This window comes from Strix aluco, chromosome 4, assembly GCF_031877795.1.
Source record: "Strix aluco isolate bStrAlu1 chromosome 4, bStrAlu1.hap1, whole genome shotgun sequence".
Taxonomy (NCBI): Eukaryota; Metazoa; Chordata; class Aves; order Strigiformes; family Strigidae; genus Strix; species Strix aluco.
In genome coordinates, this window is record NC_133934.1 from 124452030 (window position 1) to 124457933 (window position 5904).

A 5904-nucleotide genomic window follows, 5' to 3' on the forward strand; every position below is an offset into this window, starting at 1 on the left:
ACCAGCGTGGCGTGTGTGTAAAGCATCGCCTCTAACTGCCAGCCCTCCAGAGAAAGGGGCCTTTTAATAATTTGGGATGGCATCTGCGTGGCTGGGATTTACGTACAGCTGCAGGCAAGTCAGCCTGTTCTTCTGAGAAAATTCTCCAGCGTATTTCTCAGCCGATACAGAAATAGCAGCCTCGCTTGGCAGTTGCTCACTGACCATAGGCGGTACACTGAGATTTCCCTTCCCAGTGTAGGATTTGGATTCCTGTTGAGATACAAGGGCTGTAAACTCTCCTAGTACCTGGTGCGCAACCACATTTTAAACTTTGATAAAGCATCTCCATCGTTACGAGAGGACTGTGAGCACTGAGTGTCACAGCTTATTTCTGTGCAAGTAAAACTTAAGAAAAATCAGAATGTTAAAAAGAAGTGTCGTCTTTTTCTGTGAATTTATTTAATAAGTTATCAGATATCGATAATACAGTGTGTACAATTTTAATGGCTTTGTACTTCATACTGGTCCTTCCAGGTATTTTGCCATAGCTTTGAAAGGGACTTTTTAACGACTTTTATAGGTACCTTTGGAGCTGCTGTAGCACCCTGAGAAGGGCCATGCTGATGCTGGAGGTTGCTTATGGGATTACACCAGGCACCGTGGCAGGCCGGAGCCAAGCAAAGGGCTGGAGCATCTCTGTAGGGCCCCACTGGTGTCAGCTGTGGAGGAGGATGTCCAGGCTCTAGTAAAGAAACACAGAATGACCCTGCAGGGCCAGGCTGTCATCTTCTGTTAGCTTGCTAAGCAGTTTTGGGAGGATTTCATCTATTTCAGTATTTGCCTTTAGGTGAAACACATCTTCAAAAGAGGAGGAGAATGGCAGAAATGTTTTGGTCCAGCCCGGCCCCTGCGACTGTTGCTCCACGTCCAGGGTTGTGTTTGCATCCTTTCTGTAGCTGCTTTTTCCCTCTGTTATAGCTGTACATATAACTGACAATTATTTCATTAAAGTTGAACGTACCTGTTGTTTTCTGGCCTTGTGATTGAGTAGGCAGCTATGGAGAGATTTTATACATGAAAGGATAAACTCACGGTGCTGCTCTGTGTGTCTGGCTTTTTCAGGGAGCTGTATGGTGAGCAGAATGAAATCTTAAAGTTGGTAGCAGACCTGAATTCTTTGGCAGTTTGCTCCTTCTGTGCTCTTTTTATAAGGTTTCCTTTCAGTTGCTGGCCAGTCATTTCCACCGCAGAGTCCTGACTGCCCAGGGACTGCTATAAGATATTTGTGAAGGATCACAAGTCTCCAGTGGGTGTGAAAAGCCATCCTGCTGCCCGACAGTTAAATTCCATATCAGATGCCCGAGGCAGCCAGAGGAAAATATTTGAGGCTCTGCAGATGGACCGGGGTCAAACCTCGCTGTGCGTGGAGTGGCACGGCTCTTGCCCAGCCCACGCAGGAGGTTTGGTTTTCTCTGCGAGCCGCTGGTGCATGCTTTCTGCTCCCAAGGCTCGGGGTTGCTATTTCCAGGCACATGGTCCTGGTGACAGGGTCCGAGGTGAGGCCGGCACCTCGGGAAGAGGAGCAGCAAGTTTGGTGCTTCGGCACTTTCTGTAAATGCTCAAATGGGCCCCACATCCTAATATTTTTTTTTTGGCATAACATCTTTCATGTAATTTCTCAAGGCACTTTCTAACACACAGGAAATATGGAAAAAAAAAGTTATACGTTTTTAATAGTATTAATACTATTTATTCTTTCAGGTTTACAGAAGAAAATACAGACTCATAGCAGCCGCTAATGACTTAATTAAGACCCTCTACTCCTTCATTATGATTAGGGAGTTGAACATTAATACAGTATTTATTCTTTTGGAGAAGGATTGATAAATTTGTTATTGTGAAGGAGTACCAGCCAGGAAACCCATGAGGACGTGACTGCCTGGCTGTGCCAGAGCACTCAAGGGTGACCTGTCTTTAGCACCGCATTCCTCACCAACACCTGAAATGAACCGGAATAATACATTATCGTGGTTTCTTATAGCCCTGTTCAGATTGCTTTTGGGCCACCTAGCTCCTTATCCAGGAGTTTGTTGCTTGCTGCCCCTCTGAATTATGGAAGTGGTTGCTTTGCAGCAGCATCTTAACGAATTATTTGGTTCTTCTGCTCACCCCATGGCCTGTACTGCTGACTTTTCTCCCAGATGTTTCCAGCGCTTCTCTCAGCAGGGACAGTTCAGCTTTATACTCAACAAGTCCCCTATCTCTGCTTTGCCATGTCATTTTGAATATTGTCATTTCACACAGCTTCTTCATATTAGCAGCAAAGAATAGAGCATTTAAATAATATAACTCATGCCCAGGAATGCTTCCAGGGGGATAAAAAGCTTTTCTGTTATGTCAGCACTGAGCCCAGCAGAAAACAAGTGTATGCGCTAAAAAGTTCCTTCTGGAAGTTGCTGGTAGACAATGATGGCACAAACAAATATTGCATTTTCTTTTCTGCTGTGGGAGACCAGAAGTGTATTAGAAATGCGCAGGCTGCTTAGGGCCAGATCTCCAGCTGTTGAAGGTCACTGCAGCTCCATACGCTTCAAAGGACCAAATCTACAACAGCCAGGAATCTAGTGTTTGAATTTAAGGTGCTGTCCCTGCATAAATGATGGACATTTTCATATGTGTGCCTACGTATAAAAATTAAAATCCACAAGCTTTTTCACAAATGCATATAAGAAATTAAGTAAACTCGTGAAATATACAGGAATCCTATTCTGTGCTTGGAATTGGCGGGTGGATGGATGGATGGATGGATGGATGGATGGATGGATGGATGGATGGATGGATGGATGGAATCCATACCCTGCTTGCTGATGGACCCACACGTTAGGTGCAGTGAAGCCCTAATATCGTCTATCCTACAGACACAGGGTTTCAACACGAGTAACTCAAAACAATTAAATGCTCCAAGAGAACAGATTGATTTAAATAATTTGCTTTAATATTATTTTACAGCTGCAGTTTTATTTCACAGAGAAGTAGTTGTTGTTAGCTCTTGTTCAGTGGTATTAATATAATGAGATACTTTCATTTGCAACCGGATAAAATCTTTACATTAAATGTGACTTTTTTTGAAAAAAATAATTGGAGGATGTTATTTCTTATACAGTTATTTAAGCAACAATATAAGTTAACAGTTTTTTAGGAGGCACAACTTTCACATTTCTTTCTTTTTTGCAGAGAATTGTGAAGAGCACAGTGCTTCTGTGCTAAATAACGGGATTTTTCTGCAGTGGGGTAAAAGTCCATTTAGCTAGAAAGTGGATTTCAGCTAAAATACTCAAACCCAGCATTTTAAAATAGGTTTGTTACATAAAAACTGACAAACATGCTGGATACAAAAGGAAGGGAGACGTTAGGAAAACATGTTTTGCAATTCAGATTGCTAAGATGAAAGCATCATCTGCAGCTAGAGCTGACTGGCAGTCACACCATCGGTCCTTGAGTTAGACCTAGCAGAGATCATCTCTTCAAACCTCTTTAATCTGGAAGAGGAGACACCTCCCTGTCAAGGTGGGTGCCCCAGCAGGGTCCCTTCTGCAGGTACCGGTGTCCTTGCAGGTGCCACCCTTCCAGCGCCACGTCCTTACCGGTGCAAGGACACACTGAGCATCACTTTGCTGTTGTCCCAGAGAACAAATTGTAATCTTGAGACGGATGTCGTCTCTGCACTCTAACAAGTCATTCGTGTCACGCTTGCTCTCCCTGTTTGCCATTTTAATGAAGACACGAGGCTGAGGTGCCGATGCGTCAAGGCTCAGTGCCGTGACAGCTCCGTGTGATGTGAGACTGGTGAGATGGCAGCTGGGTGGGAAGCGCAAGTACTCCGACCTCCTACGGCGCTTCGGAGCATCCCCACCGGGGAGGAGGAGCGATGCATCCCCTTGCTCCTGACAGCAGCCTCAGCCACTTGCTTTCTGCCTGCCAAAAGCTCCCCCAGACTGCCGCTGCACAAAGGCGTCGGGCGTTGTCGTTGCAGCGCGGGCGGACGCTGCACGGCGCTTCGTCGCAGCCCAGACAGCCTGCAACTGAATTTGCATTTAGTTAGCTAGCTGGAGCAAGGCAGGGAAGGCCGAAGCGTGGAAAACCTCTCGGCCTGGATCTCCCTGAAGCTTGTCGAGCAGCTGCAAGCCTGCGGGCACGACGCAGCGGGCTGGGGGACCGGCTGGCTCGCCAGCGCAGGGCCGGCAGGCGTGTGCAACAGGCACAACAGGAATGCACACCTGCACCCTGCTCATTAAAGCAATGAGTAAGCGGCTCATAGCCACACCGCCGGGATAAACAGAGGCTGGTAGGGGATGCTCGGCTCCTAATGACAGGCTTTGGCGCCTGCTCTGCTGGGTCTGGCGTTGCTGCGGGGTGGCAGAGGCGACCGCTGCCCCAGCGGGTCCCTCCCGGGATGGCTGCGGGGACGCTGAGCATCAGCATCCACCCCCGCCATGGCAGTGCTTTTGGCCGGAGCTTGGCAGGGCTACAAGCCCAGCGCTGGCACTGGCCCCACGGAGGCCTGGCTCGACGGGTGGCACCACGCTTCTGCCTACTGTGAGGTTTCTTCCCCTGCATCACCCCCGATGGCTCGCGGCCCTGGGTTCCCTGTCCTGCTTCCTATAGCTGGCTTTACATCCTACAACCAGTGGGTTGCAAATCCAGCACCAGGAGGGAGAGAGGGCTTTACACAATGTTTTCTTACGACGTTTCTCCCAGTAACAGGAGGGTGAACATGAACTAAAATTTGCCCGACTGCCGCTGGAAGCCTTTAGCAGCATCACCCTATGCATCTCAGGAGGGTAAAGCCACACGTGGGCTGCCCATACTGCCCGAGGCCCTGCAGAGCTTCCCAGGGGCATCTCAGCTCAGGTGAAAACCAACCTAATTCAGCAGACCAGGTTTTGAGCTTTGCTGCGCCTTTGTTCTGAGGGCACAGCGTCTGGTTTAGCATAGTTAGTGGAAAGACTTCCTCTCTTAGGCTGCTTTTGAAGTTGTGTCATTACTTTTTCTTAATGAAACATGCAAATCCAGTAAATGCTGCGATTGCGTCTCGGGGAATTCAGTCCTGACACAGCTCCTGTTGTAAATATCTAACTGGAATGTAATTTAGGGCAGATTCATCCTCATTACCTGTTTCCTCTTGATTTCTTATTGCTCAGAATATGTTTTCCTAGTGCTGGACTGCTGGAAAGCCCACTCGGTCCTTTTTGGCATACCATGGCAAGAGGGGGAAAGAAAAGGCTGGGGTTTATTAAACAGTGAAGCTGAAGATGATTGCAGTGGTATGGCAAGAACTGCTGTTGGCAGAGTGTCATGGGAGGGCTTTGACAAGCCAAGAACAAACCTCTCGCCTTGGCCACTGATAGCTCATGGTCCCATTTAATGATGCTGAATTGCATCTGCTGAGATCACTTTTCACTGCACTTCTGAAGGCTTCGCTTACATGGGATTTATACCTTCTGCCTCCAAAATAGTAGAAAACTACTCAGTATCAGCATTACACTCTTTCTGGAAAGCTCGTGATAGCTGCATTTCAGGGTTTTAACTGCAGTGTTCACTGCTTCAGGTTTACCTCCTGACAGCAAATTTCTTTTCCCTTTTTAACCTTCGCAGCATGCACAAATGTCCCAAACCCCTCTGGTGAGGGGTGTTGCACCCACGGACAGTCTGTCAGCCCTTCTGCACCCCCTGTATGCTGCTGCCACTTGATTTTGCAGTGATTTGACAGATGACATGCGAGCGAAGAGCCTGCCCGAATGGCTGGTGCAGCCAGATGGCTGGAGACACGTGTTGTAACCAGTCCATGCAGAAGGTAAAATGAGCTGAAAGATTTTTTTATCCTGCGTGGAGATGGGGCAAGCATGGCCCAGACATCAGCAT